The sequence below is a fragment of the Bombus huntii genome, chromosome 2 (genome assembly GCF_024542735.1).
Source record: "Bombus huntii isolate Logan2020A chromosome 2, iyBomHunt1.1, whole genome shotgun sequence".
NCBI classification, from domain to species: domain Eukaryota; kingdom Metazoa; phylum Arthropoda; class Insecta; order Hymenoptera; family Apidae; genus Bombus; species Bombus huntii.
The window spans coordinates 12614914-12631390 of NC_066239.1; the positions used below are offsets into that span (position 1 = coordinate 12614914).

At 37.5% G+C, this 16477-nt stretch overlaps 1 protein-coding gene across 1 annotated transcript in view; it reads right to left on the bottom strand.

Annotated features, from left to right (window-relative positions):
• LOC126876954 (amphoterin-induced protein 1) overlaps window positions 1–16477 on the bottom strand; it is a 291913-nt gene that overhangs the window by 193038 nt on the left and 82398 nt on the right. Inside the window, exon 3 of the mRNA XM_050639827.1 lies at window positions 7312–7379. The gene's annotated coding sequence lies outside the window, so the exon portion shown is untranslated. The remainder of the gene's footprint in view (window positions 1–7311; window positions 7380–16477) is intronic.

A 16477-nucleotide genomic window follows, 5' to 3' on the forward strand; every position in this document is an offset into this window, starting at 1 on the left:
TTCACACGACTTTTATATCTTTGAATTTTGCTGTAAAAGGTAACAGCCTCCTCTCAGTAAACGAGATAGTTCCATATCTTCGTTTTTTGAATAATTGCTAACATTGTATGCGGCTATACAAAATATTTCGTGAATACGAGACATAATGAAATTGGTATCTTTGATCTGTTAAATAAATATATTTTTAGAAAATACCCCACTAACACCGTCCTTGATATCAAACGTAGTAGTATTTTTCCTCGAATTAAGGGCTTCTTACAACACTCCTGCAGACTAAATTTACATGTTATACATAAACTACATTATGTATCGGTGTTTTCAAAATACATAAATATTCTTAGAAATCTCTATTGATAATCTCGCTTCCCAAAGTACATGCACAAGTTAATTTCCTTACCATGTCGGAGATCCGTACATGATCCCAGTATTAAACTAATTTATATCCAACCATAAACTTTTATTTGTCGACTTCATTCACCAATTATTTTATTCACTCTAACACGATTAGAATAATTCGAATATTACACCACTAACCTAAAACCCATCGACCCGTATACAACTCATTCAATCTCCCTTCTCGGTTTCCCCGTTATAATACCACAAACCGCAAATAAAATCGCACAAGTAGTCGAAAAATCTGGTTTCCATCTGGCTTTCCGAAACTTTACTGCACGTCCTGATATTCCCGGCAAAATTCTAAATGGGTCAAAAAGTGGTACGCAGTCGACCGATTGCCCTTTCGGAAGCACGAAGTTCGCGACGGTGAGGGTTGGTCGTACGAAAGGACTAGGGGTGCAGGAAAGAGTAGGGTGGGATACGTATACGAGGGTAAGAATCAAAGCGAATTAACTGTAGCGCTGGTATCCACTTCACGATTGACACTTTACCCGTAAATCGTCGGTCCCCTTCCAATAACAAGGATCCCAGCAAGGGAGTGTCGTTTTATCCCGAAACTCCCTAGGCTTCAAAGGGAAATCCCTGCGACTAACTCGCACGTGTATCACCACGCTTGCGGTAGCCCATGAAAGTATTTGAAAATGTCAGTAACACTATAGTGAAGCATGACTGTTACGATTAATTATATTGGTCAAATTTGAAATTAATCTGAAGGTGTATACCTTTGTATAGAAGTTACAAGATATTTACTGTAAATACATATACTTACAAAAAAAAAAAAAAGATATGTAGCATGGCTAGCCATTTTAAATACGTAATATATATCAAATACGATAGGTTCCATTGAATATTGAGATTTATTAATACTAATAGATAATCGAATATTTGAATATCTTGTAGCTTCTACGAGTATTTTTCGAGATTGTTCTTAAGTTTAACCAATATAATCGCGACAGTTGCGTCTCATTACGGTGCTATTGAAATTTCCAAATGTTGTACATAATATATTCGGACAAGATTTTTACAAGTATGTGATTACTTTTTTGAGCCATTGTACTTTCAACTAAATTGCACAATCGGCGGAACTCGTTTTCACTCATTTCTAATTACGATCCGTCTCGCAGAGGAAGCAATTATCGTTAACAGGTTCGGACGTTGCGACGATGTCGATGTCGATGTCGCTTTTTATCTCGTACCGGCTTGTTTTATTTTACGGGGAGAGTATCGGCCAATAAAAGGTCGTGACTGTCGTCGATATCGGTCGCGTTTCCGCCGGGAAGCGATAGCTGCGCTGCGAACATGTCCCCATGAACCGGAAGGAAGGGAATCCGCTGATACGTGAAAGCGCAGATGGATAAACCGCGGTGCACGGATCCATCGTGTAAATCACGATCCATTAGGGCGCCTATCGGGTTCCACGCGCCATGCCACGCCACGCCGCGTCGCGTCGCCATGTTCTCGCGCCCTCGTTGCTTCCTAAATTAAAGATCTGCTCTATACCATGTGGTTCTGCCTCCGTATTCAGTGAATATGGAAATTTCGAGACACGAACTTTGATTTATTCCCAAATATTGTTTGGAGCGTTTCGAAAGTTTTCGCCGTGTTGAATGGGACACGCGTAAATTGATTTTCTAGCGATTCTATTATTTTCAGTGTTGAAGTATAGATGTAGCGTGTGTGAATGATTGGCTTATTTGATAGACAAATATTGGAGCGAAAATAGAAATACGTAAAAGACAAAAAATAAAAACACGTTAAGAGCTATTGTGTGCCGGTAAATTGAATTTAGTATATACTCGTCTTTGTTGAGCTCCATCGCAAGTAGGTAGAAAGTAGACGTAGGATTTAGCTAAATGAACTAAGATGCAGACCTGGAATTGTATAAATGCATCTGTACTTACTGAATTTTCAATATCAATTTTGTTCTATACTTTCGAATTATTTTTACATAAGCAGCATCTTAAGGATCGCATAATCGCATAAACAACTCATTATGCAGTCCACAAGTCGAAAATCTCTGTTGGGAGAACCGAAACTGTCCATAGGAAATGTCAGTTGTTCGGTTTAATTTGACTATTGGAATCGTAAGCGGCAAGATCGGCCGCATTTGTATCACAGAGCACGCATAGCTGCATGTACGTTATGAAACGATTTCCTTCCCGTGGAATTTTCCTTGGAGTATCTGTTGAACATACGTTTCCAACGAATTCTCTCAACTGTCGGGTGCTAGACGCGCCGTCTCGCAAATTTGAGGTGACACGCGCGGTACGTAACATAACTGAGTGAATATCCGTGCCACATGAAATGCCCGTGTCAGCGTACACGCGAAAATACCGAATATGTTTAATATATATATACTATACGATATTATTACAGTGGTATCTTAGTAATCGGGCGGACAGTGGTATGAACGCGTCGATACTCGTGATTCGAGCTATGAAATATTCTCATAGAATTGGGCCAGCGATGCACGATCCATGATAAAATAACATTTAATTGTAATCAACTGTGATTAGTCAGTATATCTGTTGGAAAATTATCTTCTGTATTATAATTCTTCTACATTTACCGTTAGTGTTAAAATTAGTAACAATTAGAATAATAGATTAGTAATTGTAAATTCCTGTTATAGGTTTTCATTGATTTGTATTCTTCATCGTGCACATTTATAACGGTGTAATAAGATCATCGTATATATAAGGTCTAAAAAACAGTCCTTACCATTTTTCAGACACTTCCGATAGTCGGTCAAAAAAATGTTTTGCGTATGGTATAAGTGGATCAACTCTCGAACTACTACAAATTGCAACATCAAGGATTTAAAATGAATTTTGATTTCGTTAAAAAGTTTCAATGTCACTTCTACTTTTTTAAACTGAACAATACATTTTTTTATATGTCATTCGAAGCATTTTTTGTAATTATCTACAAAAAAAAAGTATGAAGATACTTGGATCGAGATAGTTGGTTTAAACGATCCTTTAACTTTAATATTGCAAAACTTATCGTATGAAAGACAAGAAAAGACAGTGTAATACTTCTTCGTTTTTATATTTTACTTGTCTTTCGTATTTTTAGATCACCCTATATAGTGGAATATACTTATGACGTTGGGAAATGATTGGATAAAATTGAGAGTAGTGCTTGTGTAATTCGTATTTGATCTAACATTTATATTCACAATTCATGCGATAACGTTGCGAGAATAGTATTAAAATATATAAATTAGTGATAAATTAATGATCGAAAGCAATACTTGTCATCTATTTATAAAATCAACTCATATATTATGAATTTAAATTGTGTATTTAAAGAGTCACAACCTGAAAATTACTATGCTTATCACTGTGCCATTAAACTTTATCACGCTGCTACCTACTACTACAAAGCAATTTACTTATAATACTTATTAGCAGTCGTTCCTTTCATTTCGACAAAAAATTATAATCGATCGTAATTTCCATTTCATAAATAAAATAGATCTCGACTGCAGAGGTTAACGACTGGTCGAATGAAAGGAAATTATTTACTCGAGCGTTAAGCAATAGTTTTATACGTAATAGTGCTATACATAGTAAATATTTCATAATTCACGCCGAAAAATCTCAATAAACACTAAAATAAGTTCAAATGGAAACCTGAAAATGTGCTGAATTGTAGATCTGTTCTACATTATGAATAAAGATAATTCACATCATTTCTAAAAACAACAGAAAATTTAATGCACTGTTTAAATCATAAAATTTGTTTGCACTATTAAATCCATAAATTCTACGAATTACTTCATTATCAACCTACAGGAAAACGCGCAAATTTCTATTATAGGAAATCTTTTCACGAAATTTCTTTCTCAATAAAATTATACGGGAAATTAGGCATTCATTGAAAACCTGGCTCTTTCCAGCTCGTTGATTCACCTCGTTAAATGATAAACGTTCGTTATTTTGGAGTTAGCAATTGAACAAACGAGCTTATCCGCGTTTCTCGCCAAAGCCGATTAAAAAGTAAACGAGAGCGTGAAGTAAATTAAAAAAAAAAAAAAAAAAAAGAATTCAGTATCGATCGCAATGAACAAGCGACACAATGAACCGCGATGAAAATGTCACGGAACGGGCACCAAAAACGCGTATCGACTTTCTCGTTGAAACAGAACGACGAAGGATACCGAACGAGAAAGTATCGCGAATGTCCCGCGTCGTGAGAGATCGCGTAATGAAAACACGACGCGCGCCGTTTAGCCGGTGTAGCTTTATAAATCTCATTCATATTTATGCGGTTTTACTGTGATTATTTCGTAAACGCCTCGTGAAATTTCCATCGACGTCAGAAAAAAAAAAAAAAAGAACACGCCTCTATCTCTAGTCGTTCAATATTTCATCAACTCTTTAACCCGTTAAATGTTTCGCACATCTAATCACTTAAAACATGAGAAATATGTTTTAATAATATTAATAATATTATAGGTATCAAATAATGAAAATCCTTATTATTTTACGTGGCCTGAAAAAATTAATCTAATGTAGCTCTTATTAATTTAGTAAAAAGAAAAATGGAAACTGTAAATCTTATATATTAGCAAATTAATCTTTTGAATTTATTTTATAAATTAGTCGATAAATGTCGCACTTGTTTCCTTTTGAAACGTTACTAAAAGGTAATAAAAGTGCATTAGCCATTAAATAAAATGCTACTTACATTAATCATAAAAAATTATTATACTGAAGTTGTAATTTTCTCGAGTACTGTATATTCTTCTGACACAATGCACGCTCTCTGTGTATTCTATGCGAGAAATACACGCTAGTGTTGCATGTTTAAGGTTCGATAAAGTGGGAGTGAAAAATGGAAATGTGATAAAATTGAAATAAAAATTTTATATTATCATCTTGCGATATTGGAATACATGGTCGAATATAAGAAACACGTGTCACATTTTGGACACATATTATACGCTGAAATATGACTTTTTTAACGTTTTAGGATATTTTTCATCTGTCACGGTTTCCAGGCAGTTTAATAATTCACTTTGACGCACAAGAATTTAAAAACTGACGCGATAAAATGTGAAATAGTTCCAACGTAAGATATAATTGTTGAGATAATTTGATGAGAAAAAGCCTATTGGGAACTGTTGAATTACATTAGCTGATAGGAACTGCTATTAAACTTCATGTAGTGGATAGAATAATCGTTTCGATGATCGCAACAACTATCAATTTGTTAATAGGAAAACTGACGAGTAGCTCTTATTTCGAAAATTTTAAACACTTATCTGATTCGAGGAAATGATGACCGAGGAACTATCGTGCCATGTTCTCTGTATATATCTGCCGATATTCTTTGTAGAAAAGCTACTCAATGAAAGAGAAAATGTATTGAAATAGATTACTAAAATAAAGTTGTATAAATAAATTATCTATAAATTTATAATAGAGCCCCATTCTTCGTTACTTCCGATATCATCTTACCTACCTAACCCAAACGCATACATATAAATCTTCCTCTGTTTTAAAAATTTTCAGAACTTAATGTAAGTCTACTTGAACAATACTACTACTTCACATCCTAAACCTGTTTTAATTGCATTCTCTATCCCCTGTTAATAAGCCTCACTACTTTGCAAGGGTACAATTTTTCTAAAGAGCCATGAATTTTAATTTCCAACGCGTAAAAATTTCAGTTGAATTCTCTAACTTGGATTAAAAAGCTTCGTTGTACATAAAAAAAAAGTATAACTTTCCTAAAGAGTTACAAAGTTTTAATTTTCAACGTTTGAAAACGAGTCTGTTAACTATATGAACACGGTTGAGTTCAACGACGCGAAAGAGAAATTTATGCATAAAAGTGGATATAAACACGACCACGAATGATGCGTTTCTAACAGCGTGATGGTTGCTGCGAAATGAAACGGCGACCCGGAGACGAATTTGTTACGGTGGGACGGATTAATGAGGCGATTATTGGAAGCGACGAATTTCAGTCCCAGTGTAGACCTGTGATCACACGTCACGGCCAACTATTTTATCGCCGGTGAACCGACGATCGGTGACCGGTGAAACGCCATAATAGTTTCATTAAAACGTTCCACGTCAATGAGTGTGTGGCTTATTATCGGTCTTTACGAGCGGAGAAAAATAGCTTCGAACACGTAGATGATCACTCAACGCACTAAGTATTATGCTCAAGCGTGATGAAGTTCGTTACTTCAAGGTTAGAAGTCAATGACGGATATAAAATTGGATTCTTTGAGTTAGTTATTAGAAAGTAGAATGATTTGTTACTGATAGAGAGGAATATTTTTAAACGCAAGTGATACAAATACAGATTAGAAATACAATTGATCGAAATGGTATCCTTTTAATTAGCTTCCGAGACACAGATGAAATCAATGAGATTTTGAAAATACGAATTTGAAAGTTTGAATATTTGAGTATTTAAATGTTTGGAAAAAGTTTAAAAAGTTGAAGGTATGAATATTTAAAAATTTAGATATTTGAATATTTGAAAATTTTTTAATTTTAGTACGCGAAGAATATTACAACTTTCCGCCATGCGTGAGATGTCACTTTCAATAGAAAAGTGAATGTCTTGAAAATGTTAATTTGCCATAATGCATTATGGCAAAGACAAATCATGAATACGAAAAAATCGATGACGTTGCTGATCGAGAAAAAAATTAGTCGGATAATACTATTCCCAGGAATATTTTAATTATCTCGAAGTGAACCTTAACTGTGCCTTACAATAGATGTGTAGAAAAATTAAGATTATTGTATGTCAAAGTATAATTATATTTCAATTCTCAACATAATTATCTTTAAATCTCACATAATTATATTTAAACAAGAAAAACTGTGATTTATCCTAAAGTTCTACTAAAACACCTTGCAAGCACTTTTAAAATACAGTACTTACCATTTTCTTCGAGCAGACGCGCAAAATTGCCCTCCACTTTCTCCACCTTTCTTATTTCTCACCTATACCTGAAAAAACACATTACGATTTAATAAAATCCCAACAGAAGGACACAGACATCAACAAATGGAACATTCATAATCCCTTTTATAGCTTTCTAACTAAAGAATTAACTGGTATCGTGGCAGATCACTCAGACGACAAGCTCTATCTCATTTTTCACCGTTGATCTAAATTTTTACGCTTTTGAAGGTATTTCTCGATTACCACTTCACCGAAACCGAGAAGCTACTGCGAAGGTGATGCGTCGCAGGGATGTCGATTCGATCGCGGTAAGAAAGGGTTACGAAAATAGGTAGGCCTCTGGTGAAAGAGGTGGAAAGTATCTGCATCGTCCCCGGAGCTGTGATAAGATGCGAAATGGACGCCTGTCTTTCTTCGGAGACTACGAGAACCACGCGAGCGATGCTACGATAAGCCGATCAAAGAACTCAGCCAGGGAAGGTTGATAGTGTATAGTTCCGCGTACGTGAAGGCCGCGATATGGATTTTCACTCGAGACGGAAGAAAAGCATTCTCGTGGCCATAACAATACCGTCGTTCAATTGCTCTCGTTTTTCGACGAACCACTTTCGATGTCACGAGGAAGACGAAAGAATGCTAGCGCTGAAGAGACGAGGCTACGCGGCGCATATATCGGACAGAAAGAAAGAGACGTGGGTGGTTGGTGAATGGCACGAGCCAAAGGAAGAGGAATATAAGGTGAGCATGCTTTATCTTGGCTGACGTAGGCCAAGAAACGTCGAGTTCAAGCTGTATCGTTATCTTAGCAGCGATAACGATAGAATGGCCATTGCGGGGGTAGCAGCGCTGGGTGCTGCAGCAGCGCGCACGCTTGGTTCCATGTACAGTGGCCCGGTTCGATCCATCATTCACTCGTTCGAGTGCGCATCCCAACGTACAACCTCATGCAACCGCGTATGCACACGCTTCAATGAAAGGAAGCTGAATCAACTATAACGTTCAGAATCGAATGAAGGAAGGAAACTATATCTGCTGGCAAGGACTCTACTACGTAGACAACTACGTTGACGCTAACGTTAGGTGAAGCATCGCGTTGGTGTGCATCGTTGTTGCCGATGTTTTAGACGCGTACAGCCGGGTTACTTTACTGACCACCGGCCATGAGCGCGATGTTTCTCCAGATGAGTCGGATATAGTGGAAGAGCGGTTAGATTTCCCTCAAGCCACTGGCAGGCCGCCTCGTTTATCAAGCGCGTGATGAAGCTGTTGGGTTAGGCGAAGGCCTCGACGAGAGAGAGCCACGGCATAAGCAAACCGCCCGGCTTATCTCAAATCGCAACGTCTTGTTAGACTTCCCTCTCTGTTCCCCCGTTTCCGCTGCTTTCCAACCCCCGTTCACCGAGAGAACCCCAGGCTTGCGTCACCAACCCTCTCGCCACCTTCGCCTTCCGTCTTCGCCCTCTTTTGCCTTCACCGCGCTCGTCCTTTCGTTCCTTGAATTTCTCGCGGCGTGTTCAAAGGAGAACCCAAGAATATTTTTCGAGCCGAAGGTCTCTCCTGTCGTGGCATCCACCACCGTACTCTATTTCTTCTTTTTCTCTTCCGCTATGCCAGCTCGCTCGCCGAGACCGTGTCCCGTGCCACCGACAGCGGAAAGAGAAAATAGAACGTGAGTATTCGATAACGAGGCGGCCGGCCCAGTTTCCACTCCTTCCACGGAGGAAAAGCTGTCCGTGTCTACGTAGGCAGAGACGAATTTTTCCGCCGCATTTTCTTGACCTGGTTTCACCGTATAAAGCGGAAGGGATCAGACACGACAAGTTTTCACCGGTTCTGTCGGTATGCTCTGCGCAAAGTCCGGCTATTTCGTTTCCTCCTTCCTTTTCTTATTCCTTTTGCTAACTTTTTTCCCTTCTTCTTTCTTTCTTCTTTTTATTCGCCGGCTTCGTTCTATTCGTACTTTCCTTCCTCTTCCTTCGTTAGGTATTTCGCGCGCGTTCGTCGCTGCACATTTGCAACCTTGTTACAGTGGAAAGTCCTGGATCTCTGTATTTGTACCTGTGTGAAGTATTCTTGGAATACAATTATGGTAGCTAATTGTGAGATATTCTAACTCGTGTATGAAACTTTTATGAGCTTCGTGTACGTTACGAAATGTAATCAACTGTGACAAGGATGTAATAAAGAACCATGTGACTTGTTGACGTTGCTAAGGGTTAATCCAATGAGGCGTTATACCAGACTTCGGATGACATTATGAAGAGGGTCAGATAACAGTCGTAATTAGAAAAAGTCAACAATAATATCGTTGATAAATGACCAAGAAGATTATTCATAGAGTCTGACAGGAAAGAAAGATCAGTTCTCAAACATTCATCCGTATTCGAAGGTATAAATAGAGATATCTCATTGAAATAATGAATGGAAATATTTTAAACTCATGACATTTATATTCTTACCTTTTATAACAAACGTCGTATGTTAAATGTTAGTTTTGCTATCTCGACTACCCGGTTAAACCAAAAAGAAAAAAATATTTTTGCAAGTGATCAACAATTTACCAAAGCCGAGGAACTGGTCGTAGAACGACCTAGTTTGCACGATTTAATATGCGAAACATAAGTTACGAACTCGCGAGGATAATACTAAATTTCCCCTAAAATGTTTGCACATCATCATCTCTTTGACGTGCAACGTATATAGGCTCGCGCGATATCATTTCGTTCCTCCAGGTTCAAACGCAGCCAGCTCACGCTGAGAATTATTAAAAACTAGCCACTTTAACATTCATCCCGATAACTGCGTGTATGCGTCAGCTTTCGCGCATCGTTCCGAGCCGCTTATCGATTTCACTGGATTTTCCTATGCGAACAGTCACACACAAGAAAATGCTACAACGATCGAACACACTCTGTTGTGTAATTGGCTTTGCTGAATGTTAGAGATTTATATTCCGAATTGCATGCGCTCGATAAAGCTTGTTGACGCATCAAAACGTATGGTGTAAGTACGATTCTACTGTTGTTTTTGACATTTGATCGCGAAAGTTTGAGTTTTAAAACACTAACACAAAAATGATATTACTATTTTTACGCGACTGTTCTTTTAATCGAAAGGAAAAATTAAAAACGCTTGGATTCATTTTGATTAACATAGTTTCGACTATGCTTTCGTTCGGTAAATAGGGGTTGCTTTTATCTGTTCTTACATTACCAGTGTTTCGTCCCTGCTCTTTCCGTTTTTTCTGACGAGATGGAAAATTTACAAAAATGATATATAATGGTAAAAGTTTGGAGCTAAATTTTCGATAATTTATGGCGATACGAACTTCTCAAAATTAAGCATAATACCAAATATTATGGACGATAATGTGTTATATATTTTCTAAATAGGAATCTAGTAACTTCTGTCTGCAACAAAAGTGATAATAAAGTGAGTTCTGAAATTTTCAAAAAGATATATTTATCACTTTATTTCAACAGATTTAGGAAGTGATCTATATAAAGGATAAGTGATTCTTGAAATTATGAACAGAATAGATATAAAAGTTTCCAAGCAATTGATATATCGCAAAGGGATGACAATGGCACACGCTATTTGAGACGACTTGAAGTCGTGAACCAGGATTTCTAGCATTGTGTGTATCTAAGATTTATACAGTGAGGCATCAAAAATTGAGAAAATTCAATTTTGACAATTTTCATTGAAATTTTCAGTATTTTACCAACGTTTGGCACCCGAGATATTTCCAGAGGGAGGAACAGAGGCTACAATCCTGTATTAATTTTTAAGGGAAGAACATTTTGAGTTCAGCGGATTCTACTCTCAGAAAAATGCTGGCCCTGAATTTAGAAACTGCACGAAGATTGTCGCTTGAAATCACTTCACTTGCGAATTTGACGGTTTGTACGCTATAACATTCGAAATATTTGCTTTTCATCAATTTTATGGAAGTTTTGTGTTTGTCAATTTACGGGAAAGTTTGTACTGCATACAAGGATATGCTTGTAGTTACATATGTAGAAACCATTCATTTTAATTCTATCGTAGCTTTCCAAACTCTATCGACGTATTTATGGTCCTTTATCTAAGTGAGAAGCATGTGAAGTAATATTAATAAATTATCACGCCTTTCTAAAATAAAAAAATTCTTAGTTATATTCAACATAGTGTAAAACTATGTTGTGTATGATTGCTTGATACGAGTTGTTGGCACGAATCGACTGTACTACTATAATTACTACTATAATAATAGATTGTATTACTATTTCACCTTTAAAGTATAATAATTCGCATAGTAAACGAAATACAAGAAATCTTGATCTCAAATCAATTACGTTCAGAAATTTAAAACACAAGGACCTCTACCTTAATAGTTAAAAAAATAAAAACAAAGAAATATCCTTTAGATTTATGTTTCAACCACCTCACAGAAATTCGAAGAAATAACACTTGCCCAATTGCAAAACTGAAAAACCCAAGGAACATTAAACTTACTCGTTAACGAGATATACCATTCCATTCTACAAGTAAAACGCACTATCCTAAACCGCAATTTTATGTAGTTACCCTTGTCGCGGAATTTCTTAATCGGGAATACCATTGGTTCGACAACGGAATTGGACAATTAAATGCCGCGAGGACGTTTCGGTTTTCTGGACGGTCGAGTGCACAATAATAACCATTTGCAACTCGATGATCTAGCCGATTTAATTTCACGAAGAACCTCCCGCTAGAACGCTGGTTACTACCAGAACACGTTAGAGTTTTTAAAAGAAGAAAGAAAAAAAGAAAGAAAAAGTTAAAAAGAGGAAGAAAAAAGAATGCAGTAGAAGGCTCCTCTTCGAGAATACCTCGTGCCGGTTTCTCTGTTATGCTAGTACGACCGAGTTTTATTCGCTCTTTTTTTTATTCCGGCGCGCTTTCATATTCGCACGTGCTCCTTATTTTCCACACATTATACGACCCTGTTCACGACTTTCTTCGCCCTTTTCTTGTCCGCGCGCACGCTTTAACGAAATGAATTAGGCGGAAGGAACAACGTAACGGCTTGGCCTCTCTTTTCTCGCGAGCACAAAGGAACACTGCCATTTCGCGGTGTACCGATCCCCGGTTTTCGAAGGATCGAGAGAAAAGGGGGAAGCATTTCGAATTCCCCGAAGGATAACGCCGGGCATACCGTTGCCAGAACCCCTTTTCGAGACGCGAACGAGAAAATTCTTGCCGGTCCTTTTAGAACTTCCAAAATTGCTTCTAGCTCGACGCTCCGGGAACGAGAATACGCCTCGGGATACCTTTCGCGTGCGGTAATTTAAACGGGGATAAATGAAATGTAATGCACTCTTTCCACGACGTTTCTGCGGGAACAAATAGAATTTACATAACCCTCCTGCGGATGCTTGTGTACCAGAAGTAACAAATTGAATTATACCTTTTTGGATCTCTTCTTTTTGCCTCTTTTCAGTATTTTAAGAAAATGTACATTTCTTGCTTTGTACGGTTCCACGATTGCTGAGTACGTTTTGAATCCCACGTAATATTCTGTTGTAATCAAGATTGTTATTCTTATTACGGAACAAATCTTCATGTAGCTTTCTGTGATTTAAGCTTCGAAGAGTTTAATATAATTAAAAACTTCAGAGGAAAGAAGTATGTTTTTCGTGCTATTACTAAATTATATAACGTAGAATTAATTTATCTCGTTACTGTCGTCCTTACTTGATACAAGTTCTACGATAAAATATGACATTAAAGATCTCAGTCAATAATTTTCGCCACAAATTTTATTTGGCCGTTCTGTATTGAATTTATTTGTTTATCTATCGGATCATCTCGAGAAAAATGTAGTGTTTGAAGTATTTCAATTTCCATGAAACTAAAAGCAATTTTTAGACTTTATTTTCATGAAGTATCGAATATTTAACGACATCATATATTTTAATAGCGAAAGTAATTTCTGTTACTCGATCAACTTCGCAAACCCTACGAGTTATTTATCCAATTCCTTTTCACTCGATTCAAGCCGGTATTCCGTCCAGCGCGATAATAATCCTTTCCATGGCGCGTTAACATGTAAACACCGACTTGTAAGTTCGTTAAGGCGAGTTAATTAAGTCGGTTAACGGCAATCTTTGGTGAAAACGGGCGTGATTTTAAACTACCCGCGGTCGATCGATGGAAACGCGACACAGACTCGTGCTTTCGTCGCGGAATTTTCATTCATTGCAATCGAATCGTGGCCATCGCGAACACGAATCTGAAAAAGAAACTAGGTAAAATATGTTTACGGTAGCATGACTCTTTTACTATCACTGATCTGTAAAAATGAGGTAAGACAGGATTATTCGAGTCAGAAGGATATTTGAGACAAGCAAGGTAATTTGCCTTGTAATTTAATTTTGCATCCGAATTTGATATAAAAGAAAATATATATTAATATACGATCATGATATCGTTATCACTACCGATAAGAGAGATACCTACATCATATTATGAATTACGAAACATAATCGCTGGATTTTTCACTGAAGGTTTCGTTTTGTTTTCTTTTTCTTTTCTGACGCAAGCGAGAATTCTTCTCGAACGTTATGAAGGTATCACGGAAAAAAGAGTGAAAGAGAGTGAGAAGCTTCCTAATCTCGAACACCTGCGCCCTTCATAACTTCCTTATCCGATCAGTTCTCGATAATCCAGGAAAATGAAAACACGAACGTCCGACGTCGAGGAAGAGAAGCGGAAGAGAAAAATGAGAAACACTCTTTTCGAGGCGGCGAGCACGGAATTTATGAACTGAAGCTGGCATTGTAAATCTTAAAAGCATTGAACGTTCGTAACATGTTGCATGAAAATTAATCTCACGTCGAGAGCGATCGGCGAAGGAGGAATCGATACATCGTTTCGGTTCTGAGTAAGACTGTTTCGTTTCCCCTGGACTACCTTTCGTTTAACGTATTGCTTCGAAGATACTTGCCACAAATATTACTCAAATAGAGAATAATATTACTACTTGAAGATCAACTAATTATTTCTAAACAATATCAATGACAATCAATCTTTATACCTATAGGAAAAAATGTAAAAGCCGATATATACATACATTGGAGCTCACTGATGGAAAGTCAAAGATTGTTCTGTACATACCTATAAGAAATTCTAGTCAGATACCACTTTCCATGTTCTGAAAACTCTTCGACAAAAAATCTCGAATAATTTTCCCAAACAATCAAATTCACATCCTCGGAACAAATAATAAGACCGCCAGAAGGAATCTCCTAATACTCACACACCGCAAACATGAAACGACTTATTATTAATAAACACGTCCCGCCCATGTCACTTCAACTTATCTTCGGCTGCACTAAGAATTCTTCCATTAGTGCAAAAAAAGTGAATGGCCATCGGTGAACTCCCAGGTACCACATATAGCGCTTCGTGATTTCTCCAAGATGGCGCTTTGCGTTTCAAGTAGCCAGCTCTTTTTGCTTGGTTGAAAGAAAACGGCGAACCAGCGTTCCATGGCAGAAATTTAATTAGCACCAATCCCAGTATCCCGTGGTTCGTTTCGTCTTGCCGGTCCACGGAATATGAAAGAACCGGAGACTATTGTCATTTCGAAGCTGCGTCGCCATCAGGCGAGCTAGAACGAAGAACAAGATAGGAAGGAAAGAAAAGGAGGAAGAGCAACGGCACGAAACCAAGAGGAACTCCGTGCGCCGTTAAAGTAATATAAACGAGAGGATTATCGGCCAAGCTTCCTCCGTTTCTTCTTTCGCGAGCGTTAAATGCACACTTTTTCTATCCTACTCCAGCCACTCATCCCTCTTCCATTCCCTAGCTTATCTGGTCGAGCTTCTCCCTTCCAACTTTTCTAACGTTACTTTCTTCTCCTAACCCCGGCGATCCTCGTTCCTTTGCGTTTCGTCCTGCTCGAGACCGAGTGCGGTTCGCGAGGTCTCTCTTTTCCTTTTGCGTGCTTGGAGATGTGAAATAGCAAAAATTCCGAGTGAACAAGGATTACTCGATATGCGGCGCGATAACAGATACGCGTACTCTCGGTTAGCTACCAAAAAGTTGCAGTGCAACGGTTTCTTGCGCGGTTTATTGTCGACGTTGCGCGACATTTGTACGATGTACTCGCAACGCTTGTGAAAGGATCGCTTTAAATAGATGTTATACGTACATGGAATAACTGTAATATTTAACTAGTCCTTTAGGGATATCAAACGTTTCGTTCCTATGTAACACGCAACGTAAGATAATGATGTTTCATTAACTTTAAATTAGGGTGATCTTCATAATTTTTTGTAATTTTTTACTTAAATATCCCAGAACTTCGCAAGAAAGTTAACATACTTCAACCTCAGAATAACAGATAATTAATAATAATCAAGTTGATTATAGTTTAAAATTTTTCTAAATTCATTCATTTCAAATATTATTTCTACATAAACTACACACTCAAGTACGTCGAGTTAGACTCATTATAAACTTGATCAACTTTTCCTAACAAGTCTTCTTGGAAAGCTTTTTGGTCTCTTTTTGCGACGTGGAGCTTTCTTCCTGACTCTCCCGATTTCCTTATAAATTATCTCGTTAAAGACTTCCGGTTTATTATGCGTCGTACATCTTGTAAAAAATTTATCTCTTCTGATGCGTCGTTGCTGATAAGGATGTAGAACGAATCGCAAATAGCATTAAATATGAAATATATGCATGTCCCCAGCCTCATTTATTATATACATGTACATCCAAAAAGAGGATTTTCAACATTCAAATTTTAGTTCAATTTTAAACCGAATTCTTTTTTCATTGTTCTCGTTTTGGAACATAAATGTCCTAATCTCAAGACTCTATATATATACGTCCCTGTTTGACGAAACGTCGATATGTGAAATCCTCTGACATTTGACGTCTGACTGGATTTACGATTCGCCTTAAATTTCTTTCAGCCACGTCACGTATAAGCAACCTGCGAGACAATCGTCTGACGACTAAAAAGTCCTTATACAAACTTAGAACCCATCCGCTTTTCGTGTATCTCAAACGTAACATGCATCGAGGACATTCATATTTTTCCGGGAACGTGATAACTTACTTTGGGATCGTGTCGTTTTTAAATTCATTTGGTTCCCCGTGGACAGCT